At 54.6% G+C, this 25957-nt stretch overlaps 1 long non-coding RNA gene across 2 annotated transcripts in view; it reads right to left on the reverse strand.

Annotated features, from left to right (window-relative positions):
- Positions 1–11652: 11652 nt before the first annotated feature.
- LOC144614001 (uncharacterized) overlaps positions 11653–25957 on the reverse strand; it is a 44594-nt gene continuing 30289 nt past the window's right edge. Inside the window, exons 3-5 of one of the 2 annotated variants that reach the window (XR_013551536.2) lie at positions 18413–18510; positions 17472–17548; positions 11653–13145 (exon numbers count right to left, since the gene is read on the reverse strand). This is a non-coding gene — a long non-coding RNA (uncharacterized LOC144614001). The remainder of the gene's footprint in view (positions 13146–17471; positions 17549–18412; positions 18511–25957) is intronic. The other variant, XR_013551535.2, reaches the window with a different exon arrangement.

Raw genomic sequence — 25957 nt, forward strand, 5'->3', positions numbered from 1 at the left:
TCCCGAAGACGTAGCAGTCAACCCCACCTCCAGAGAATTCTTCTTACAGGGAGCATCCCCCCACCCCCGCTAAATTATTACAGGGCAGCGCTCCTGCACTTCTGGGGTAACTCCCATAATGTTGGGGAGCCCTAGAGAAATAGACACAGAGGCCTGCCATGAGGGAGACGCTCACTCAGTCTCAGCTTTTGCAGTATTCTAATGGCCCACAACCTGAAGGCCAGCCCCTGGACGCCAGGTCCCCCATCCCACCTCCCAGAGCGTCCTTTCCACCTCCAGGTCCTGAGCTACATACCACCCCCATCGGAGGCAAAGCCCAGGATGGCTCTGAGGAGCAAGGCGCTGCATGCCACGGCTCTGCCAGCTGGGCGTCCCCAGTGAGCTCGTATCTCTGCAGCCCTGGTGCAGGCTTCTCTTGACAGGTGATCACAACACAGCCCAGTGTCAATGGCCCAGGGGACTGCAGAGGGCCCTGGGGCCTACTCTTCCCCCTCCCCCAAATCTTCCCCAACCTGGGAGCTCGGGAGCCCTGAGAGCCTTACCCTAAGGACTCAGCAGCTACGAGAAGCTTGTCCTTTCCAGGGACAGCCCCCATTTATGACTCTGGTGGTCCACCGGGACAAAGGTAATAACCACATTCCTGGCTCTTTTAGTCACAGGAGCCTGAGTCGCGGTAATTCCAGGTAACCCCTCTAAATTCCCCAAGGGAGCCTCCTATACTCTACCAGAGGGAGCACAAGTCAAGCTGGACGTGTCTGTGGCACCATATTTCCAAATTAGCTGCTAGTGTTATTGGCCCCCTGGCTCCCTCTTCCTGTTACAGGTATGGATGCCCTGGCTCACCAACACATTGTTGGGAAATGTCACCAAAGAGAATTGACTGCCGGTTGACCTGTGAGCTGGACCCGGGCCCTTGGAGGCTCCTCACCCCCTCCCGCCCTTGGAATGTGGGTTCCATTTGGCTTTCCCGATCCTAGAGGCTGCTCCAAGGATGTGGACTTGAGATAGCGATGTGGTGTGGAGAATACCTGCACCGTGCATGTGACTAAACCCACTGAGGGCCTCTTTGTAAACGCTTAAGACTTGGGGGGCAGGTGCAGGAATCCATTCATCTTGCTGCTCAAGATAAGCCTTGTATGTAAGTTTCCTTTGCTTAGTAAAGCTACCGCCTACCAACTGGGAGTCAGCTGCCTCTCTTTGGTGTCTCCCTGCCCTCTGTGTAAGGGGCCAAGTTCAGGTTTCACCAGGGAAGCTCCAAGAAGGCTGTGATTCAACACACATCTACTGGAATAAGCCTAAATTCCTGGCATTTCTCATGGGAACCTGCTCAACTGCTTCTCTAGCACAAATATTGACGGAAGCAAGGTGCGGAGGGATGATGCCCCTTGACCCTGGGGTCATTAGCCCGCCACCTCATCCTGTAATAGCCCCGTCTGGCCAGTGTCAAACTGGCCACCAAGGAGTAGAGACTAACAATTGACTCTGGCAACTTAAATGCACAGTTTCCTGCCACTAAGTCTCCCATTTCCAGTAAGACAGAGATGATCGATGACATAAAAAAAACTCAGGGCCCCTACTTTGCAGTCTGAGATCTAGACAGCGTGTTTTACTCTATTCCCATCAGTAAAGACTCACAACATCGATTTGCTTTCACTTTCAGACACCCAGGGCACCTACTCGGCTGTGGACGGGTTCCCTGCACAGCCCTGCGTCTCCTATAACCTATGCAGACAAGTTCTAAATCCACTCAAACTAACCCGCTGTGGCCTTCAGCATCATATGGAGGACATTCTGCTACAGGGGTCCTGAGATGCTGTCCGGGAAGACTCACGCCAGGCAGCATGACATTTACAGCAGGGGAAGAACCACCACTCCGAATACGATCCAGGACCAGCCGCTCTGTCAAGTTTCTCGGCACACTACGGTCAGCGGAGGGCCACGGGACTCCTCTGGCTGTGAACCTCCACCCCTCACAGCCGGTTCTCCCACGACACTGCGGCAGGTGAGCACGTGGCAGGTCTCTCCACCTTTTGGAGGCAAAACGTCCCCACTCTCCATTCCGCTTGGCCCTACTCGTGCCGTTACTTGCCAATTGGCTGCCTTCCTTGGGGAGAACCTCAGAAAACTGCCTTACAGCTTGCCCTGCCCTTGGGTCCCTCTGGGCTCAGACTTCCAAGTTCAATCGCTGGCTGCCCCTGATTATGCCTCAAGGCGTCCCCAGGATGAGCACGGGGTTCTGGGCCAAACCTGCCCCAGACGGCAGCCTGGTACATGCCACTCAAGTGCCAAAGTTTGGCAGCCTACCGGGCCCTATTACAGACAGAGGCATTACTGGTTCCCAGCCCGAGCAGGAGGCACACAGTCCCCATCCTGCCTTGGCTCAGCATAGCCACCGAGGCCTCACTGTCGAACTGGAGTTTTTTGTTTTCAGATTACAGGAAGGTGTGGCTTCCCCCACACTCGGCCCCCTCACCACTGACGTAGAGGCACAGATGGCCGCACCCCCACTGCCGGCCCTCTAGCGGTTTGGAGGGCCCTTGGCATCAAGGGTACGGCATGGAAAAGGAGCCAGTTCTTCACCAATGGCAGGGCTGCCGCTGTATGGAGCACAGCGCCCCAGAAAGCCAGGGCATGTCCCACAGCCTGTCCCTGATGGGGGTGGGCAGTCCCGGCAGAATGGTGACATTATGCCCGGCTCTACAATAGGTCAGAAGAATGACACTCCTGAGGGGGCACCTGGGTGGCTCAGTCAGTTGACCATCCAACTTTTGAGCTCAGCTCGGGTCTTGATCTCAGGGTCCTGAGTTCGTGTCCCACATTGGGTTCCGTGCGGTGCATGAAGCTTACTTAACAAACAGACAAAAAAACAACAACAAATAAAGAAAAGAAGAGAAAAGAAAAAAAAAAGAGACTCCCAAGACACACAGTGTTGACTCCTGGGTGGTACGCAATGGGTTAGCAGCCTGGTCTAGACAGTGGCCTCCCTGGGGCATCTCCATCTGGAAAAAGATCGCCAGCTCATGCATGCTGACTGTGGTCATGCATCTCTGCGCACACACACCAACACATACCGGAAGCACCTTGTAGTAACGTTGCGGACTCCAGCTCCGAATGACATGCCTGTTCCGACGTGCCACTCGAGCCACCTCCACGCGTACCAGACACAGCCCGACACGACGAGTCCTCTAGACACGGCTGACCCACTAGCAGGTACGCTAGCAGAGTTGGCCCCTTACACCGGGTCACAGGGCACGGCAGCCCCTCACCGCGGCTCCAGGCAAAGTGGTGGCACAGGATTGTCTCTTGCTGGTACATAAGTGGCTCCCAGGAGAGGACCCGTGCCCCAGGGGAACAGACCCTATTCTTGAGCAGCCCCCACTAGAGACAGCAGGCACCCCACCACTATCTGGGTCACCTTCACTTTACTCCTGCTGGCCGTTCCTCTAGAAATGCTGCCGCCAACCTGTAACCACTTTCTTAAGCAGGTCTGGGCTCGTCTCCCTTGGCGCACACACCAGACATCGTGGCTTGAGATCAAGGTGCCCGTTTCACTTACCAGGCTGTCCTGTCGTGAGTTCGAGAACGTGGCACCTTGTGGAATTTCCACCTTGCTCACCGGTCCCAAGCAGCCCGGCTTACAGAGAGGCAAAACGTTCTACTCAAAGACGTGCTTCTCAAGCTTTTAAACAAAGGGGGTCCCTCCGGTGGACAGAGAGTTTGCCCTAAGCTCTGGTCTTGCTCGAGTCCCAGCTCTCAGGGCTCCAAAACCCTCGCACCAGCTACCTGTCTCCTGCGATATCTCCTTGTGAGTGTTCCAGGGATCTTCATCCCACCATAGATAGCACAGAGGGCGTCATTCACATCTGTCACCGGGGGAAGCTCCCCTCGCCATTGAGATCTTTTGAGTTTTTTATTTCTATTTTCATTTTTTGAACCGGTGACCCAATTGAGGGCTGATTGTGTAATATGACCCTCTTATAATAGAAAGTCAAGGGGACAACCCCACCAGATTCTTAGAGGTCATACAGATTTCAGTGGTCCCGGTTACGATGGCCCAGTACCAGCTGCAAAACTAGGGCCGATGATGCTGCCTCACATTTCTGTTATAATAGCTGATCAATTTAAACAAATTCATCAGGGGTGCCTGCGTGGCTCAGTCCATTAAGCGTCTGGCTTCGGCTCAGGTTACGATTTCATGGTCTGTGAGTTCAGGCCCTGTGTTGGGCTCTGTGCTGACAGCTCAGAGCCTGGAGCCTGCTTCAGATCCTGTGTCTCCCTCTCTCTCTGCCCCTCTACTGATTGCGCTCTGTCTCTCTCTCCCTCTCTAGTGGGGCTGTGTGGATCACAGAGACAGGAAAAGAGGTCTTCTGCTTAGCGATGCCATTGGGAAGTGAAATCCACAAAGGAATCCTGGAATATAGTGGTTGTTATCGGCCGACGTGGGCCAAGCCTCCACCCTGCCCTAGGTGGAGGGGTGAATGACCTCAGGCTGTAGGTGGAGGGATGAATGACCTCGGGCTCCGAGGCAGCCACACTGCACCTGGGGTCAATATCCAGACCGAGTCCCCAAGAGGCCCCGCAAGCCTGTACACGCTCTCCTGGGTTGTGGCTCCTGCTCTCCCCTGCACAGCCCGGATGGTAGGGTGGCAGGTGGGCCTCGGAGGGTAACGCGTCCCGGACTATGGGCTGGAACAGAATCAGTGCCAGTGCTGCAGGCCCTGTCAGAAGGGCTTCAGCCAGTGGGCCGCCAGCCGTGGGTTCTGGCCCTGAGCTCACCTCCCTCTCATTAACTGGGGCCGTGGAAACGGGTTGCTCCTCCTTATCCCCTGCCTCCGGTTATGCCCCGGGCAGAGGGCCCTCCCAGTGTAACCAAGTCAGCCCGTCTGGCTGGCAGGGGTGTGCTCTGACGATATGCCACAGTTTAATGGGGAAGTCTCCGGACTGTGAAGCCGCCATCCACAAACGTGGTGACAAGTAGCCCATCAGTGTGTCCGGAATCTGTAAGCACCGTGGATAGAGTCTCCACGAGACTCGGACACGGACAAGGCGCATCCGCCACGAGCAGGTGGAACTGCCTACAATCCGCTCGCCGAGCCACAGAGCCCACACTGCAGCGCCACCCTGAGCCCGGGCCCTCGAGATGGACTCGGGACTTAACACCAGCCCGCTCCTGCCCCTCATGGGTCTCCTCCTGGGTGGGTCGCCCTCCGCCTGGCTGGCCCCCACCACCCCAAGTACGCCAGCGCCTCGGACAACGTCACCGCAGCCCGAGAGCATGATGGGGATGGTGCGCGGTGACCTCTTGGACACTGGGACTTTCCCCTCCCAGGTGTTCTCTGCACATGGGGGGGGGGGGGAGGGCCAGTGCCCATGTCACAGTAACCTGGAGGCCAAGTTGCACACATGCCTCCCCCTGACCTGCCCTGACAACCGTGCAGAGTGTTATTTTTCTGGAATAGCTGGGCTTGCAGACCCTGCCTCTAGCAGAGGCTCGCAAACTGGGAGTAAGTCCCCTGCCCACTGGCTGGCACCCTGGGCAGCATTTCACCTTTGTGGCCAAACAGTGGACCGTAAACCACGGCAGCCACTCTGAGGGCACTTCCCGCAGAGTGCCCACGGCCTGGGCCTCGTGAGGCAGGGGCCTCCTGCTGCCGCGTTCACTGCTCGGTGCACTGGGACACAGCTCCTGCTTTGCGTGCGACACGCCCGCAACAGGCCTTGCTCCCTGCTTCCCGCTACCACCGCCAGCACCCCAGGCACTGTCCGAAGGCTTCCAGCTCCACTCCAGCACAAAGGCCGGACCTCCCCCTGGGTACTCACTGTCCCCCGATGGCCACGCCTCACTCAGACTCTAGAGTGGACCTGACTCGAGGCCCAGGAGCAAGTCCAGCAGACCGTGCCCACCCACAAGCCATCTGCAGGGATGGCCCCTGTTCCTGCAACTCTGTTACCTTGACTGTTCCAGCACCCTTTGCTCTCTGGGCATCTCCCCCAAACATGTCCTGCTGGCTGACCAAAAGCCATTCTTATTCCCATCCTGTGAGGGACTGGCCAGCTCCACTGGCCCTGCAGGAACGGAGAACATCCTAGAGCAATTCCCAGCCGCTCTAATCAACCACACACAGCACCAAGCTCCGAGTCTGAATCAGCAACGGCACCACCGGCTGGGCAGATGGTGATGGGGTCCACCTGGGCAGGTTCCCGGGTGCCGAGGGCACGGGGCCTCTTACAGGGACAGTGATAGGGTCCACCTGGACAGGTTCCCGGAGGCCTCGGGTGCGGGGCCTCGGGCGCCCCTTGTTTTGCTCAGAACAACTCACGACAGTACAGGCCAACCTCAAGGAGAGGCCTCCAGATATCAGGTCAGGTAGAATATGACTGAAATATCCAACAACCTCCGTCTCCCCAAGGTCCCTGATTTGTCGCAGGGCTCCCGCCATGCACCTGGGGGCAATGGCTGAGAACAGGACTGCAAACAGCAGCGAGCCTATGCACTCCAGGCTTCGTTGTGATGGCCTCGATTCAACGTACGTTCTGGGGGCTGCAGAAAGCAGGACCTATGTCCTTTAACAGATCTGGTCCTTGCGGCACCTGGGCAGCTCAGTCTGTTGAGTGTCCGACTTCGGCTCAGGTCATGATCTCACAGTCAGTGAATTCGAGCCCAGTGTTGGGCTCTGTGCTGATCACACAGAGCCTGCTTCGGATCCTCTGTGTCCCCTCTCTCTGCCCCTCCCCCACTCTTTCTCAAAAATAAATAAACATTTAACAAACAAACATATCTGCTCCTCCATCGATGGCTACTGCTGAGGGCCGGGCATCCCAGGACAGACTGTCCAGAGTTCAGCTAAGCTGCTCCGTGGGATTCCCGCCTCTGCCCCTTCTCTCGATTTGGGCTCCGTAAAAAGGCAACATTGAGCGTTGGCAGGTGGATGGCTTGCCCAGGCTGGAGGTGGGGACAACACAGAGCCAGAGGGTCTCCAAGCTTCACCCAGGACTTTGTAAAGATGCTTCAACGTTTGGCTACAACAGGAGGACACATTCTGCCCTGAAAACATTTGTTCTGTATCAGCCGAAGTCCTTACCCACAGGCAATCCCTCCTCTCTGACAGAATCAAACAGCTCCTTCCAGGTGGAGGCTGCGGGTAAACGAGCGAGACCCCCTTCCTCCTGGGAGGCTCAGCCCGGACTTGGCATCTTCCCCGGAGGCCAGGCCGCCCCACATGTGGCGGTCCTGCTGGGCTGAGGCAGCGCCCTGCCCCCTCCCCTCTCCCCGCCCGAGATGAGCCTCGTCAACGCTCACCTGTCCCTGCAGGGACGTCCACCGGACTCCAAAATACAGGAGAGAAAGGACACGCCTATCCGTGGAGGCAGGATGATTGGAGGGAGAGTGAACCCTGGTCAGCTGCACTGGGGCCTGCCGCAGGAAGTGCCTCACAGATGTAGCTTGCTCACGTCGTTTGTAAATAAATGAGATACTATATATAGAAACACAAGGAAAATGCAGCGGGACAAAGTAAACGTTTCTCCTGGGGTTGCCGTCGGAGGGGCGGGCGTCAGGGGCCATGGAGACCTGGAAGATGTTTTACTCTAATGTTATACCATTTTTTAAAAATGCTTACTTTATTTCTGAGGGAGAGCATGAGCGGGGGAGGGACAGAGAGAGGGACAGAGGATCCAAGCAGTCTCTGCGCTGACAGCAGAGAGCCCGATGCGGGGCTTGAGCCCACGAAACTTGAGATCATAATCTGAGCCTAAATCAGACGCTTAACCAAACTCAGCCACTCAGGCGCCCCAGTTTTATACCATTTCAAAAACTGGGATTACTGTTGGGTTTTAACTTCATTTGTATGACATATTTTCCTAATGGAACTAACAAAATTAGGATGTGGAGGAAGGGACTGTGTCTCTGCGTTGTTGTGTGTCCTGACCCCAGACCGCTGCCGTTTTCAAGTGACAGAAGCTTGATCATGACCAGCAGCACCCCACCCCGCAAAGTCTGGACTCTCAAGTTCAGGTTCCAATGTTGGCTCTGGGCTCTGCCAGTGGTGGGAGTGGTCCCCTCGGGGAAGTGATTTCCCACCCCCCTGGCCTTCAGCCTACCCCCAGCCCCAGCCCCAGGGTGATTTATGGTAATTTTCTGACTCCTAGTTATAACCTCCTAGGAATAGAAACTTGGAGAAAAGGCTCAGCCAACATTGGGGCTAGTGTATCCCTCCTGCCTGGAGCCATGAAATCCTTGGGTGGTGCCCCAAGTGGGCCAGGGCCAGTCTGTTTGCATCTCAAAAGCTTTTAGAGTTTCACTGTTACAGACACCGAGGCTCAGAAAGCAAAGTGTCCCATCAAGGCCACACTCTGTCCTTAGGCAGGGCAGTTCGCTGGACAAAGGCGAGGCGAGGGCCGGCCCTCTCTCCGCCAAGGGCGCAGTCCTCAGTCTCCAAAATGCGTCTCCCTCGGGAGCGCTACCTGTGCACCTGGGCAGCAATCAACTCCACAGGTGTCCTGGGCCCTCTCTTCCAGAGGTGGGGAAGGGGCAGAGGTCAAGAATCGTCAACTGTTTTCAGGGGTGATTTGGGAAAAAGAGAGAGGACGTAAGCATTTGTCTATAAAGGCAGGAGGCTTGGCATCCCTCCGTGCGTTGCCGTGGAAACGCAGACAGGCAGCTGTCCCAGGCCCGGGGCTGGCTCCCCAGCTCTGCCCACACGGCGGCGAGGTCTGCCGGCAGCTTCAGTGTCCACTGTTCGGGGCTCCCTTCTGCAGCAACAGATTTTGGCAATACATTTTAGTTTACCCAGTGTGTCAAACGTGTCATTGCTTTGGCCATATTACGAATACAGCCATCACTGAGCTGCTTCATGTTGTGTGTCTCGAGTGTTCACAAAGCAGAGTGTGTACCTGCTCACGGCACATCCCAGCTTGGAGTCGCCACGTGTGGGTTGTCGGACAGAAACGCCCTCACGGCCTGTGGCAGGGGAGGAGCCTGGCCACAGGTCAGGGCCAAGGCTGGCTTGAATCCAGGGCTGCGTCTGTCGCGGGCCTGGGCCTGACCTCTGCTCTGGAAGAAACGGGGATGCGAGCAGAGGTGAGGACCGCTTGCTACAGGGCTTTGCCAGGGGTCCAGACCCCAGAGTCCCTCTGCGGAACAGCCCCCTCAGTCTCTGGATCCATCCTTTCCTACCACCAACTCCCGGAACACCTTTCTAGAACTTCTGCTCCTGTGGCAACCTGCTCGGGTCACGTATCCCGGCCCTTCTTACGCCTGCGCCTCGGGACCCCCTCTGTCTTCCACTCGCCCCTGCACGGGCAGTGGGGCTCCTCAGACTTCGCAGGTCTTCAATGGGACCGTGGGAGGCCAGAGAAGAAGGGAGAGCTTTCAAGGGTGGAAAGGCCAGCAGTGGCGCTGGGGGTCGTGTGGGGTGCTGGGGGGCCTCGTAGGGTCTTTGTAGGGTTGCAGTGGCTTATGTGAAGCTTTGGGATCATTGTGGGGTGGTGTGTGGTGGCTTCAGGGTGACATGGGGCAACACGGGGCTTCGTGGGGGGACCGAGGTAGCTTGTAGCTGCTGTGTCCGTCCCCCAGGGGAGGAGCGGAGACGTTAGTAGCCGTCGGGCGGCTCCGTCCCTCCCAGGCTGGCTCTCTGATGTCGAGCACACTCAGAGACCCTGCGCACGTCCTTCAAGGACACACAGCTTTGGGGATCATTTCTGACCAGAACGGGGGTGCCTTTTACGACTGGAAGCACTCTGGACTCGTGGCCTGCTTCTTCCCTGTCGGGGGGGGGGGGCGGACAGCAGCTGGGCCCTCGAAGCAGGCCAGGAGGGCAGTGCTCCTGCGCCCCCGAGCTTCGCGGCCTGCAGCTTGAGGACCAGGCTTCCCGGGACTCTCTGGGGAGTCGAACGTGGCATTTCCAGTGGCTCTCAGCAGCCCCCAGGACAGTCCCACCAGCTTCTCAGCCCCTCCATCTCCTCAGGGCTGTCCCCTCGGACACTTGACGTCTATCGGTTCAGCACAGACTTGGGTGAAAATAATTTCTTTCTCTTTCTTTGCTTGTCTGAGTCAACCTCACGAGGACGTCCCAGAACTTTTCACTTGCAAATTAATCCAGCCAGAAACAAAACAGAGCAAAACCCGACACAGTTTGAAAGGCAATGCTTGACGCCCATTAAAACGTGGTTGCAAGTAACGCCCCGCCCCGCTAATCTCCAAAGTGAGATAAGCCTTCGACCAGACCCGCAGACGCAGACGCTGCAGCCTCTGCTCTTCTCCGCCTCTCCCGGGACCTGAAGCTTGGGGACCCTCGCAACGGGCCGTCCTGTTTACGTGGATTTACACACTACTAAACTACTAAAACCCTTGGGACTTGATCCGTCCACCCAGGTTCAAGAGAAGGGGGCTCGGATGCACGGCACCAACCTAAATCTGAACCTTCTGGGTGCACAGAGGCAGCTGCCTTACGAGAAGCTCGTTTCGTGGTCACACTTTGCCCATTACGATTCGGAGGGTACAGATGAGGAAGCAGCAGTGGAGGGTTCCGTGGCAGCTGAGCAAGGAGTGTGGGTCCTGGTCTGCTCTGGGTGCGGGTCTGGGCAGGGGGCGCGTATTTGTGCTGCACGGCAGGTGCTCACTGACATTCTTTTTGCTTAATTCACTGGTGGCCGAGCCCCTCAAAACAACACCCACTGGCAACGCACGTGGTCGGCAGAGCCTGCACTTGGCAGCCTGAAGTCCTGTCTTAAGCCCTGACGCATGCGGGTGCGCTCGCCCTCCGCAGCCCTGCAGGGCCCAGAGCAGTTGAGGGACGGGTGGTCTGGCACCACTCTGGGATCATCCCTTCCCGAGAAGATAGTATTAAGGGAGGTGGGTCTTGCAAAGTGCTAACCAGGGGCTTAACTGGGTGGGACCCTCAGCCTTTGCTATAAGACCTGGGGCGGGTGGGAGAGAGGGAGGCAGTTCTTACCGAGATCCCTCTGACCTGCTTCAGTCTCCAGCTTGGTCATGTCTTCAGACCGTGAGTCCTAGAGGGGGGTCCTGGGGGTGGGGGTGGTGGCCGGAGAGGCCGGGCAGTGGGGTCCAGGCAGGTCTCAGGCGTTGCTCACCGTGACGTCTGGTTTGGGGACCTGGGAGGAGAGACCAACACCCTGGACCGGACCCGGAAAGGCCCCCTTGAGGAGCACGGGCGACACCATTTTTCAGTCCACAAGTCCCCTCTTGTGGGGGCTGCTGGCTGGCACTGTGGGGCCTGAGGAGGACAGGAGGGAAGGGAGCCCGGCTTCCCCCGGGCCGTGTATTCTGCGGGCTTTTCTCCACAGAGGATTCTGTGTTGACCTGAATCCCGTCAGAGGGGAGCCCGCTCTGCCCGGCCCGGGGTTGGGGACCAGCAAGCTTCCCCAGGTCACGGGGGAAAAAAACCCGTGTTGACAGACAGAAATCCCCTGGGCTGGGCTTTTGCACATGAAGGCTCCTTATCTTGTGGTTTTGGGCCTCTCTCCCCACTCGTGTGTCTTGGGCACAAGCAGAGGTAGTGGGCAGTCGGAGGCTGGGAGACCCAGTCGTGCCCATCCCGGAGCGGCCGAGCCCTCCAAGATGCCCTCACAGCCCGCAGCCCGCAGCCAGGGATTGGGGGCGGGGGGTGGGGGGGGTGCAGCTCATGCGGGGAGAGCAGGTGCGGCCGTCGGTGCGGGAGCTCAGGGAGGGTCCCCAGCATGTCCGCCTAGGGCACCGGCCAGGGGCAGCAGCTCGGGACGACTGGGAGGCTTTTTCGGAGGGGCCGGAGTCCTGTGTCTGCAGGCAGACACCTCGTGTTGGGGAGGCTGCACGCTGACTTGGACGGGGAGCGAGTCTCAAAACGGACCTAAACGTGGGGTCAGACTAACACCTCCTCTTTCTGGGTGCGAATCTGTCCCAGCGCCCCAGGGAGGTCGGAGACGCAAAAGGACCAAGTTCAGCAAGACCCAGTACCAGGTGCTCATCGAGGCTTTCGAGAGGGACTCATACCCTGATATCACTGCCAGAGAAGAACTGGCTCGACGAACCCAGATCCCTGAGCCCAGAATCCAGGTGACTACAGACCGGTTGCTCCCTGACGGGAGGGCGAGGGGGGCAAGGAACCTTGTACTAAGCGCCTGTTCTAGCTCGGGCTTAACAACCCGCTTTGCGTTAAGCCTCTCAGTTCCCCTGTGAGTAGGCGTTAATTATGCCCTTTAGCTGGGCTGGGACAATGATGACGGAGGTTTGGTGACAGGTTACAGCTCTGGCAAGGGGTAGAGCCTGAACTGGTGATGAGAGTTGTATCTGCCAAACAGTTACCATGTTAGCAATGAAGAGAAATCTTCAAATATTTACTAACCAAAAAAAAAAAAAACATAATAAACCCATTACGTGTAAACCGAAACTTATTTTTCAAGATAAGCAACCATATTGTCACAGCCAGAAAATTTACTCAGAGAGGATGCCAGAGGACGCGGGAAGAGCAGGGGTGGGGCTCCCCTCTGCCAAGGGCTCTGAGAAACCCTTGAGAAAGTGGGGTGTGAAGCAGGCAGAGGCGGATTACACCTGGGTGTCGTAAAGGAAAGCGTCGTGAGCTAACAGCGATCCCGAAAGGATGTCAGGGATCCTGGGGGTCCCGGGTCATGGGGTCCTCTGGGTCTCAGTGTCGGGGGCACCGGGCCCCTCCTCCAGGAAGGCTGCTGGGTGCAGCCTGGGTTTGAGGGCCGCCGCCCTGCATGAAACCCAAGTCGTTGAAAGTGGAGCCCAGATACCGAAGGTTGTTTGGGAAGCCCCCCCAGGTGATTCTGCTGTGTAGGCGCCTTTCAATCTGAGGCCATCAGGGTCTCATCCCAGACTGTGATCAGGATCTCTGGGAGTGAACAGATGTGCAGAAGTTTTTAAAACTGCCAGGTGACTCCAGCATGCCGACCCCTACCCTTTGACCCTTGCCCTCCCGCGTGCTGTGGGCCCAGCTCTCCCGGAGAGCCGACCGTCTACTGAGTCTGGGTTCGAGCTGGGCCCTGGAGTTCCGAAATCTCCCCAGGTGGTTCGCAGGTGCAGCAGACTCAGGGTCACCCCACTGGCCTCCAGGGCCCACCACCCCCATATCTTACCAGCCGCTTTCGAGGTCCTTGATGAGGGTGGTGGGACGGATCACAGGCTGCTGCATGAGAATGACAAATGCTTAAGGGTTTGCTAATTTTTTTCTAATGTTTGTTTATTTTGAAAGAGACAGAGCATGACTGGGGGAGGGGCAGAGACAGAGACAGAATCCCAAGCAGGCTCCGCACTGACTCGGGCCTGATCCCACAGACCATGACCTGAGCCGCAATCAAGAGTCGACACTCTACGCCTGAGCCACCCAGGTGCCCCAAGGGTTTGCTAATTTTAAAAAATTTTGACCTAACCCCAGAGATAATTAAACCACAGCCCAGAGGGGAGAAGGGTTACCAAAAACACCCTACAGGGGCTGAGAGATAAGCCTTGGGGCTTCCTATTTCTAGAAGCAATAGATAGCCTGAGCCGTCAGTATCTGTCCTAGAAGCCCCCTGCTGGCCCAAACCTTACAAAGAGAACCAGGATACAGAAAAGCTTAGTGAAAGCCCCAAGCCTGTGACGTTAGATTTAGTGGCCTTTTATCAGCGGGCCTGGAAACCTCACTCAGGGAGGGGCAGACAGCCCTTCAGGACTAGATCACCTTCCCAGAACCCGTCAGCCCAAACAGCCCTCCATGCCAAGTACAGCTTGACCTTCCCCAGGAGAAGGAATTGGCCACAGAAGTTCAGTACTTGGGGTGAGGTGGGTGGGTTCCAGGTTTCAGCTCAAGCAGCTCCTGGATCCGGGAGGAAAACCCTGATGTTCTCGGTCCGGCTGGCGCCTGGGTGGCGAGTGAGTTCCCGGGGCCAAGTGTGCTGGGGCGGCTGTGATCGGGATTCGCAGAGGCTCTGGCTCCCACAGGCTGCACCAGCACCCTGCCGGCCGGCACCTGGGCCTGGCCCCGGGCCAGGGCGTGTGTGGGAGGGTGCCAGGTGGCAGTTCTGGGAACGGCCTGCTGGAGGATTGGGCTTTTGTCTTGCAGTTTGTGCAGAGGATTTTTTTTTTTTTTTCTCCCCCTGGGGCAAGCAAATCCTGGGAGTTGTTTTGCCTATTCATGTCCCATCTTTCTGCGGGATCTTCAGGCCTCGCTTGGTGGCTGGGCCCCAAAAGAGGCCTCTGTTGTGTTTTCCAAGAGCGGAGGGGAGGCCTGGCTGACCGCTGCTGGGAGGGGCATGGAACCACCTGACCCAGGTGACCCCCAGAGGAACCGGACATTGAACCTGGGCAGAAAGAGGCTTTACTCACAGGCGTCCATCTTACTCCTTGTGTGGTGGAGAGGGGGCCACCCAGACAGAGCAAGTGAAGGCTGCGGGGTGATCTTGGCGGGGTGCAGCCCCATCGCTGGTTCAGCAGAGCCTCAGAGGCAGGCAGGGATGGGGAGCTGCCAATGCAGGGTGTAGGTACTCGGACGCCAGCGCGGTCAGCCAGAGGGGCACCTGTGTACTGGTCTGGGAAGCAGACTGGGCTGCTGGTCCCGAGCTGAAAGCAGGTCCTGGGTGGGCGTGGTCGAAGCTGATGGCTGTAGGGGTTCTGTGGTGATCTGGCCCTCGACTGTATATTCAGCCCTTCACTGTTTTCCAATACATTAAAAATTTTTTAGTGTTCATTTATTGTTGAGAGAGAGACAGAGGGTGAGTGGGGGAGGGGCAGAGAGAGGGAGACACAGAATCCGAAGCAGGCTCCAGGCTCCGAGCTGTCAGCACAGACAGCTGGGAGACTCAAACCCACGATCTATGAGATCGTGACCTGAGCCACAGTCGGACTCTTAACTGACTGAGCCACCCAGGCGCCCCTGTGATACAATATCATCAGCTATAGCCCCCCTGCTCTATGAGGCCTCCAGAACTCGTTCATCTCAAGACTGCAAGTCTGTGCGCTCTGACCAGCACCCCCATGGTTATCGGATAATGGAGGACCGGGGAGAGGGCGCAGGAGCCGGAGTGTGAGTGTTGCCTGGTGGACCGTGGAGCCCCCTGGACACCACCAGACGCTCTGGTCTCGTCCCCATAAAGAATTCAAGGACAGACCAGACAGTGGTTGAACGGTGCTAGTAGGAAAGTTTGTTAAAGAGCAAACTCTGAGGGGCGCCTGGGTGGCTCAGTCAGTTAAGCGTCCGACTTCGGCTCAGGTCGTGATCTCGCGGTCCGTGAGTTCGAGCCCCGCGTCGGGCTCTGTGCTGATTGCTCGGAGCCTGGAGCCTGTTTCGGATTCTGTGTCTCCCTCTCTCTGACCCTCCCCCATTCATGCTCTGTCTCTGTCTCAAAAACAAATAAACATTAAAAAAAAAATTAAAAAAAAAGAGCAAACTCTGGAGATGTGAGCGAGCTCCAGGATGCACGGGGTTTGGGGCTCTGTCTTATATTGATAGTTGTTAACCGGGGGTGGAATATTAATTACTAGGGGAGGGGACTAGGGTTTTGTGCCTTTTTTCCCTTATTTGGGCAGGGTCTCTGGCCTTTGTTGTGGGAGGGGCTGGTTTCTTCCAGCTTCCCTTGGCTTTGCCTTGGAAGGCTCCCAGGACAGGTCTCTAACTGCCCCCTCCGAGGCAGTGACTCCCCTTTGCCAGCCTCCAGGCATCATGTTAAGGCCTAATAATAACCGCCTACCCTAGCACGGGCAGGAGAGAGCCCGGTGTTTCCCCGAGGCAGCCTTCCCGTAGCACTGGTGTGTCCATGAGTGTCCGTCAGTGTGTGTGTGTGTGTGTGCACGGGTACAAGGTGGGTGCTTTGGGGAGAGGTACCTGGAAGGTAGGGAGGGCCATACAGGGAATGGTTTGATCAGCCGAGCCAAGGATTTTGCTTTCGTTCTAAACTCTGAAAGTTTCATTTGGTGACCGTCTAACCTTGGCTACGCGGTGATGATGATTGTACTGGCTTTATTACAGTGTCTCCTCTTCGTCTCCCCTTCCATGACCATCCTTGCCCCTGCAGGTCTGGTTTCAGAACCGGAGAGCCCGAATCCCCAAGAGCAACCAGAGGAGGCCAGGCGTGGAGGCAGGTGCCCAGGCGCCGGGGTCCGGTCAGCACGGCGGGGGCGCCCCCCACTGCGCCTGCCAGCCAAGCTTTGTGGGGGCCCCGAGCACCGCTGGCCACTTCTTGGCGTCGGAGGGCACTTCTGGTCAGGCCATCCCCTCGGGGCACGCTGCTGTCGTGGACGAGAACGTGGCCTTGCATGACCTGGAGACTCCAGGCAGCGCACTGGGCGAGCCTTCCGGAGATTTCTATCTCTCTCCCTTGGGCTTCAGCCCCGAAGCCCTGTGTTCGCTTCCTGCTTCCCTGCAGCCCCTCTCCCAGCCGGAAGAAACCGGAGCTCAGTGGGGGGACCTGGGACAGCTCCTGCCCTACGGGGACTGTGCCCTTCAGGGCTGGGAACAGCCTCCCGCCTCTAGTGAGCCTCAGCCACAGCCGTGGTGGGGCTGGCAGCCTTCGGCCTCACTGGAGCCGGACATGTTGCCCCCACAGCCCCAGCCCCCGGGGCCCTGGGAGCAGCCAGCATGGTCCCTGCCTCCCACAGAGCCCTGGCCCCAGCCCTCACTGGAGCAGGTGCCCATGGGCGTCGGGAGCAGTTTCCCCACCCCCCTGGGACACGGGATGCTTGAGGGAGGCCCCGGGGCCCCCACACACCCCGGCCCCCAATCCCGCAGCTGTGGGGCCATGCTGGGAGCTGCTGCTACAGCGAAACGTTGAAATGACTTAAGCTCCAATGGTAGGAGATAGTGAATGAGCAGCGGTTCCCCTGCACACTTCATACTACGCGAAATTAAAAGGGAATGAAGGTTTGCGTCCTTTGCGTGGAGAGGTGTCCCGGACATACCTCTCAGGAGTGGGGTCTGTCATAAAGTGCAGAGGGACAGGCAAGCAGAGGATCCAGGGGGATGTTCTCAGATGGGAGGAAAGGGATTTTTTGGTTTTTACCACCCATGTGACCTGCCTTCAAGTCACTGGTAAACTCAGAGCACTTACAATGTCCTGTAGACTCTTAGAGGGGGCTTGGGGACAGGGCGGGGCTGCCTTGTACAAGGGTCAATAAAGAACGAGGAGCACCTCGTCCCTCTTCGCATGCACAGCGGCTGCTTCCTTCCACCTGGCCTTGGCCTTCACAAGGGTCCCACACTCATTCCTCCCCCACCGCCCCCCCCCCCCCCGTCCCCATGTCCAGCCAAGTGTGGCTTCCTCCTGGACACTGGACGTGTCCCTGGTGCTGGGCAAACAAATTTCTTGAAAACGAGCCGTATGGGTCTAATGCAAAGTGTGGCATAAAGTAGCTGGATCTCAGCAGAGAGAAGCAGGGAGGATGCCTGAGCTGCGTCCCTTCTCTCCGGTCCACAGTGTAGTCTGGGCCCCCCAACACCCACCCATCTGCACTGAGAAGGGGTGTGGGGGAGGGTGCTCACCTCGCCTGGACAGCTGGTGGTCCTGCCTTCAAGGATGGGGAAGTCATGAAGACCCCTCTTGGTCACCGGAACCACACCTTCGAGGTTACACAGAAGGAAACATTAGTTGTGCCCAACTTACAAGTAGGGGCAGGTGTTAAGTCAGACGGATGCCAGAGATCGACCACCCTGCGGCCCTGAGAAACCAGGAGCTGAGCCCAGCGGCTTGTCGGGCACACACTTCATGTCCCTGAGGAAAGGCGGACACACAGATCTCCAGGGCTTCTGTGAGTGATGTTGCTGTGGCCTGTGTGTCACCACGTCCACCTGCTTGTCCTCCTTTGCCAGCTGAGGCCCGGGGGGCCTCCTGCTTCAGCCAAACACTCTAGAACCGGGTCTACATCAGCACCCTGGGTCTCAAGCCAGGCCAACTCAGGTGTGTGGATACGTAGACATCTTTCTAGCCAGCAGTCCCAGTGTCCCCATCCCCCATTACCCTTCCCCAGATGACAGTCCCAGCTGATGGGACTTGACTCCGGCAGGCAGAGCCCCAGCTGCCTGGTACGATGTGGTCCCTGTCGGGGACCTGCCCTGCGTATCTGCTCGTGAAGAATGTTCTGGATTTCCCAGGGCTGGAGCCAGAAGGGACCAGAGCTGGGCTGCGAGGCAGGGGACCCAGCGGCCGTCCTGTTGGGATGGCGCTGACTGCTGACCTCAGGGTGGGTTCTCCCTCTGACGCCCTTTGTAACTAGAACAACCTGCAGCGTGCGAGTCCACACGGAATGATCCGCAAACATTAGCTGGCCCTTTACCACGTGCCAGGCGTTGGTAGGGATGAGAGACAAGATGCCTGCCAACCGTTTCTTAAACACCCAGGGTGATGCCGGGCCCAGAAACTGCCTGTGCTGAGCAGCTCGGGGAGCGATGTTCCTTCTCTGAAGTGAGGCCTTGGCGATTCCTACCTTCCCGTGGCTGCGAAAGATCCAAAGGCGTCAGCTGTCTCTTCCTTTCTCTCTGTCTTCTATTATTAGCAAGGAATCTGGCTTCACGGGAGGAAGGCCTGTAGAGGATTGGTATTTGTTAGGAAATGCTTGGGGATATAAGAGGGGAAGCCAGGCTTACCGAGGCCCTAGGTCTCCTCGGATCACCGCTCGCTGCTCAGCTGCCTGCCTCCCTCTCCACCCGGCCCAGGTGCATATCTGCCAGGCAGCTGGTCAGAGAGCCTGAGGAGTAGGGGGAGGAGTCTGAGGAAGGATCGGGGTTCGGTTCTGCCCCCACTCCTTCTAGGTGTAGAGTCTGGGCACTATTTCTTCTCTTACAACCTAGTTTCCTTAATTACAGGGGAGCATTTGAGAGCTCGTTTGGGCCAAGAGCGGTTCCAAGCATAAACATAAACGTGTAAGAGATGGCTCTGCCTTAGTTCAGGAGACAGAGTCACCGCAGACAAGACTCAGAAGGTGAACGACAAACTGGGAGCAAAATGAGGATTTATTTATTTTTTAAGGATTAAAAAAAAATTTATTAGAAAAAAATTTTTAATGTTTATTTTTGAGAGAGAAAGAGAGAGAGAAAACAAGCGGGGGAGGGCCACATAGGGAGACATAGAATCCAAAGCAGGCTCCAGGCTCCGAGCTGTCAGCATACAGCCGGATGCGGGGCTCAAACTAGTGAACTGCGAGGTCATGACCTGAGCTGAGGTCAGATGCTGAGCCAACTGAGCCACCCAGGTGCCCCCAAACGAGCAATTATAATAGCAGAGAAACTAATAACACCAGATAAGGACGACTATCACCTCCCAAAATGAAAGTACCTATAGATGGGCAATGAACATATTTTAAAAGTTATTCTAAAATTTAAAAAGTAATGCAACTTAAAATAGTGCCATGCTACTTTTTACACAGTATATTGGGTTAAAAATGAAAATATTCATCACACATAGTGCAATATTTGAGGATATGCATAAGAGCTTGTAATAGTAAAAACTGAGGGGCACTGGGGTGGCTCAGTCGGTTGAGCGTCTGACTCTTGATTTCAGCTCAAATCATGATCCCAGGGTCATGGGATCAAGCCCTGTGACAAAGCTTCTCTTTCTTCCTCTCCCTCTGCCCCTCCCCTTCTCATGCTATCCCTCTAAAAGAAAAAAAAAAAAAGAAAAAAGAAAGTTGGGAGAAATTTGCAAGGTTTAAGGACCGTAGAATGGATAATTATACAGATCTTCTAGAACATGAACTATTATGCACCCATTTCAAACAACATCCTAAATGAATATTTAACAACATATAGTCTTGTTTTCAACATCTGGGTGAAAACCATTCAGCTAATTAAATCCTCTACAGGAAAGAATCTGAGTAGATAATTAGCCAAATTCAACCTCCTTCCTTCTCTTTTTTTATTAAATCTCTCCACCTAATTATAAATGCCTTTAAAGGCGCACCAGCACCATTCAGGTGAACCACTTGAAACTTCCGAAATGCTCCTGGTTCTGGTCCTGGCCCTGGTCTGGCCCACCACGTGCAGAATCATCCACCCCAGCTCGGCGTGTCCAGGGCAGAGAAGGGGGAAAAGACATTTGCTAAGCAATGTGGCCTTTGGGTTCGGTGGGCTGAGCATCAAGTCCTGGGGAGCCTTCCCCTCTCAGACCCCCAGGGAACGTGTCCCAGGCCCCAGGATGCATCCCCCCTCTGGTGTCTCCTTTACGCATTCGGCCTCACAGCAGCCAGTGCCCCGGGCAGCCCCCCTTCCGGAAGGTGGGGGTGAGGGGATTGAGGAGCAGAGGCAGGAGGTGACAGGGGGCCTCACTCACGCCTGCGCACGGTCAGGTTCTGGAGGAGACTGGAGATGGGGCAGGGGACAGAAGCTGAGAACCGGCCCCAGGACACTGAGCGTGACTCCCGCGGGCGGTCCAGGGAGCACGGTGCCGGGAAGGGGCACCACCGCCCTGTGCTCCACCTGAAGCCTGCGTTTGCACGTCGGGTCTAACGGGTGCAGCTGCCCCCCTGCCCCACAGAGGAGAGTGTGGAAGGAGCAGGGGCCGTCGCTCTAGAAAGGCAGGGGGGACACCCGCGGTTTTGCCGGGGCTGAGAAGGCCCGTGCAGAACTGTCGGTGTGCGGGCATCAGCAAACGGAAGGCGGCAGCGGGGCAGCCCCTGTGCCAGCGACAAACCAAGCTGACCCCAGCCCCCTCTACCTGCGCAACCCAGACTGCAAGTGTGAGTTGGCCTACCTCTCACCTGCCAGGGATCCAGGTCCCTCTGTGGCGTTGGGCTGTGCAGAAGCAGCTGGAGGGTCCTCCCTTGTCTTTTTAAATTTGTTTTAACGTTTATTTATTTTTGAGACAGAGAGAGACAGAGCATGAACAGGGGAGGGGCAGAGAGAGGGAGACACAGAATCTGAAACAGGCTCCAGGCTCCGAGCCGTCAGCACATAGCCCGACGCGGGGCTCGAACTCACGGACCACGAGATCGTGACCTGAGCCGAAGTTGGCCGCTTAACCGACTGAGCCACCCAGGTGCCCCATCTCCCTTGTCTTTTTAAATTCTTCTCTGCCTTTTCTCCTTTATTTATCTTCCAGAAAAGGGGGATTTTTCTTTCTCCCTTCTCTCCTAACCCCCGTGTCTTCTGAGTAAAGACAAACCCTCCCAGGATTCCAGTCCCCATTGTCCCGCCTCGTCCACGGAGGTCTGGGGAGACAGGACCTGGGACGGGTGGTCAGAGTGGTGGATGGGTCGCTGCACTGTCCATCCTCCCCTGAGACCCGAGTCTCTGCCCGGCCTGTCCCAAAGGCCTTGGGATGCACGGGATGGGTGACAGGGCTCGCATGCCGTCTCAGATTTTGAGGAGCTAAATCAATTTTGTGCCATTTTCACTGCAGGGGTCTCCGCGGAGGGGAGCACCCTGGGCAGGTGTTTGGGGACAACCCACTGGCCCTATTTTACAAGGACTTAGAAAGTTTGGATAATATCACCAACAAAAAATAATTGTTGCTAATATAAACTCCACAACCATATCTTTCAAGTACTCGCATTACATTGTCCCTTCTTCTCGACACTTTGCTGCCCGTTCTCTCTGGAAATCCTCATCTTTGATATTGGGATTCCTGAAACTAATCTCCGATTCCCTTAACTTTTTCTTTCTCTCTGTGTACCTTTACTCTCCTTTGTGACATTTCCTTGACTCTCTCTTCCAACCGTTCTATTGGCTTTTTAATTACTCACATCCCGTTTTCTTTTGTTCTGAATGCGCCTTTTAAAGGCACCCATATCCATATTCTTATTTCCTCTAAAGACACATGTATATGCATAATATCCTTGGAGATTATGTATCTGTGGATATAGTGATAACTTTGAAGGTTTTTTTTTCTATTTTATACATAGTTTTTGTTCCTCCATGTTGATTGTTTTTGCTTGTTTTGGTCTTATTTTCCATTTTAGAAGCGGGTCTGGTAATCCGTGGTTGTCTGCTCATGGTTAACGATATGGAATGGAAAAGCTTACTGGAAGCCCTATAAGTGGGTGTGGCTTGTTGACCTTGCCCTTCACTGTGAGATGATCTTGTCCTCACGCACCGCTGCTGAAGTCAGTCCTCAGCCCAGAGCTCCTCTCCAGAGAACAGATGGGGCTGTTGGCCGTCATGAAGCCCCGTGGGCTGGGGAAAGGGGTCTAGTGAGCCAGCTGCTTCTTAAACTTAGCTTGGTTCTCAGATGAAGTCACTTGGGGCTTAGAATTCAGCTTTCTGGGGTTGGCTAGATCAATTATTGCTCTTGATTTTTCCAGCTTCCAAAGTTGGCTTCTGTCTTCTGGTTTGCTGTTGAGGACATGTTTTATTCTCCAAAGATGATGACCACAGTATCTCCAACCTCACGTGGTCTTCTCACCGTGATTTTGACACTTTGGTGGCTGAAAGTGTGTGGGTAGACTGATGGGTTCAGTCAGTCACAACTGCAACACTGAGACGATGTTTGAATTTGGGCATCACTGGCCTCTGTGCTTTAGTTTTCTCATTTGAAATAGGAGGATAACGATAGGACTGTTGCTGTACAACATTCACAGAGCATCTTGAGTTACATCTGGTGCATGGTAAGCCCTCTGTTTTATTTTTTATTTTTATCAAAAAAGATTTTTTTAATGTTTTATTTATTTGAGAGAGAGAGAGACAGAGAGAGAGAGAGAGCAAGCTGTGGAGGGGCAGAGAGAGAGGGAGACACAGGATCTGAAGCAGGTTCCAGGCTCCGAGCTGTCAGCACAGAGCCCGACGTGGGGCTCAAACCCACAAACTGTGAGATCATGACCTGAGCTGAAGTTGGACGCTTAGCTGACTCAGCCACCCAGGCGCGCCAGCCCTCTGTTTTAACTATTGCTATGATGACGAAAGAATCTTGGTAACTTCATTCTTGCCTCCTTCTTGGCTCCTACTGTGGTAAGAGTGCAGTGTCTTACCTCCTACAGTATCTTACCTCTTCTCGGGAACAATTGTGCCAGAGGTCAGCTGGTTGATTTTACTTATCTCTTTGGTTCTCCCACAAAGAACCAATTTTAGGGGCACCTGGGTGGCTCAGTTAAGTGTCCGACTTCAGCTCAGGTCATGATCTCACTGTTCGTGGGTTCGAGCCCCACATCAGGCTCTGTGCTGACAGCTCAGAGCCTGGAGCCTGCTTTGGATTCTGTGTCTCCCTCTCTATCTGTCCCTCCCCTACTTGCACTCTGTCTCTGTCTCTCAAAACTAAATAAAATGTTAAAAGAATCTATCTATATATAAAAGAACCAATTTTAGACTTTTTGGGGGCCCCTTTAGGTATATTTTATTTCCTTTTTAATCCACTTCTGCTATTATTTTTATTATGTTCTGCCTTCTGCTTTTTGGGGGAATATATTTTTTTTTGTTGGATATTTACACCTATATGGTGCTTTTAGTATGTAGCTCTAGTATACACTGAGATTCAAGGTCAGTGTTTCCCAACTTCTATCATGATTTCTTCTTTAGTCCACGAGTTACTTAGAATTGTTGACTGGTTAGTTTCTATGCAAATGGGCATTTTCCCCCCTTAATGCTATCTTCTTTTATTACTGTTTCCTATTTTATTTTATTTTTTTTAATAAACATGTATTCATTTTTGAGAGAGAGAGTGTGAGCATGGAAGGGGCAGAGAGACAGGGGGACAGAGGATCCAAAGCAGGCTCTGCGCTGACAGCAGTGAGCCCGATGCGGGACTCGAACTCACGAACCATGAGATCATAACCTGAGCCGAAGTCGGGTGCTCGACCGACTCAGCCACCCAGGTACCCCACTGGTTCCTATTTTAATTGAGTTATAGTCAAAGGATGCAGTCTAGGTGAACCAATTCTTTGAAATTTGTTGAAGCTAGCTTTATGGTCCAGGATATGGCCAATGTTTGCATGTTTTCCCTTAAATGTTTGGGAAATAATGTGTATTTTTTTAATGTTTATTTTTGAGAGAGGGAGAGAGAGACTGAGTGTGAGGAGAGGGGAAGGGTCAGAGAGAGAGGGGAGGACACAGAATCTGAAGCAGGCTCCAGGCTCCAAACTGTCAACACAGAGCCCGATGCAGGGCTTGAACCCACAAGCCCTGAGATCATGACCTGAACCAAAGTCAGATGCTCAACTGACTGAGCCACCCAGGTGCCCCTTAATGTGCATTTTCTAATTTAAGGGTGCAGTGTTCTATATATGTCTATATAGAGATCAGGTTTGTTGTTCAAATATTTACCAGTTCCTGTTACTTAATTCCTAAATTGTTGAGAAATATCTTACCATGGTCATAGATTTTTCAGTTTCTCCTTGGATTTCTAGGAGTTTCTGCTTTATATTTTTTTGAGATTTTATGTGTTATTGGGCACAAACCTTCTAAAATTGTTACATTTTCCCGACAATTTGAACTTTTAACTGCTATTGACATTTTTTGCCTTAAAATGATAGCATGTCTGATAGGAATGGTGGGGCCGGGTGTGTTGGGTGCGTCTGCCCATCTTCCACTTCTTTCCTTTGTGTGCCGCAGGCATATCTCTAAACAACATGTAACTCCACTTTGTGTCTTCAGGACATGTGGGGATATAGCCGCGTTTATTTCTGCCGTTCTATTTTGTGCTTCCTACTTGCTCTGATGTTCCTCCTCCCTCCCTTTTGCTGCCTTCCTTTGTATTGTCCAACTTTCCCTCGAAATTCCATCCTCCCTCCCCACCAATTCAGAAGTTATACACACAGAGAGTCCTTCTTACTTTTCACAAACCTTAAACGCCGATTCGGACGATAGAAAGTGTTCTGCAGGCTCTACTTCGTTCCAATATGTAGAGGATTCGCCCTTCTGCCCCTCTTCTCAGATCTCTTCACAGGAAGGCAACGTTCATCCGTTCAAAGCTTTGGCCTTAAACGGACATAAAGTCACCAAAGGAAAACTGCAGTTTGCTCAAACTCAGGTTCGATACTTAGGGCCCCTGACCTCAGAACCAGGACTAGATTTGGACCCAGGCCGACTTCAGGGCACCCTGAACATCCCTAAACCTAAAACCAGCACCAATTACGAGGTTTTCTTGGCCTAGCTGACTGCGTCAAAACTGGACCCCAAACTCTCTTACAGCTCAACCTCCACACGCTTTCCTGAAAATCAACCAACCTGACCCTGTTATTTGGAAAGATCAGGATGACACAGCTTTTGGGACTTTAGGGAAAAGCCTAATACGACCCCTGCCTTTGGACGTCCTTTCAATTCCCCTTTTCCCTCTTGGTGTGTGAGAGGGAAGGGAATGCCCTTGGAGCGCTCACCCCAAAATCACGGGCACCATCGCTGTCCCGTAGGGCATTATAGCCAACAACTTGAACCTGTGGCTCAGGGATGTACCCCCCGCCCTTGCCTCCCAGCCATTCCTGCCACTGCCTTCTTGGTTGAGGCCACTGCGGAAATAGTCACAGGGTCCCCTCTAACCATCCTTGTATTGTGGCTGTAGGGAAAATTGCAAACTTTTATACAGATGGCTGGTACACCTTCCAGGAGTTCATGACTTTAGAAGATTATGCATACAGCGAGGTTTCCTCACCTCCAATGGAGATAATAAAAAAAAATGGCTCCTATGTTCACAATTTATCACACGGCCACACTTTTGTTGGCTGCTCTGGCCATTACCAAGGTTCCTGGGCATTCCAGACGTGAGTCCCTGGAGGCCAAAAGAAACCACCTCACTGACATTTCTGCCCCAAATGCTGTTCTCTCGGATGCCAACAACCAGACCTCTGCCCTGGTCCAAAGGGATGTTCTCTCAAATGATAATTTGGAAAAATTGACCAGAGACCCCAAAAATTGGCCCCAGAAAAGGAAAAACAGTATTAGAAATCTAGTCATTGTTGGTTTGGTAGTAAGAGAGAACTCTGGTTTGGACCAAATAACAATCTGCCCACCCCAAATCCCCACTGCTCACCACTGTACGTGCTTTCAACCACTGGTCTCCTGACACAGTGATGGCATTCGTGGACCAATACTGGTGCGGAAAAGATAACAGG

This window comes from Panthera onca, chromosome D4 (genome assembly GCF_046562875.1).
Source record: "Panthera onca isolate mPanOnc1 chromosome D4, mPanOnc1 haplotype 2, whole genome shotgun sequence".
NCBI classification, from domain to species: Eukaryota; Metazoa; Chordata; class Mammalia; order Carnivora; family Felidae; genus Panthera; species Panthera onca.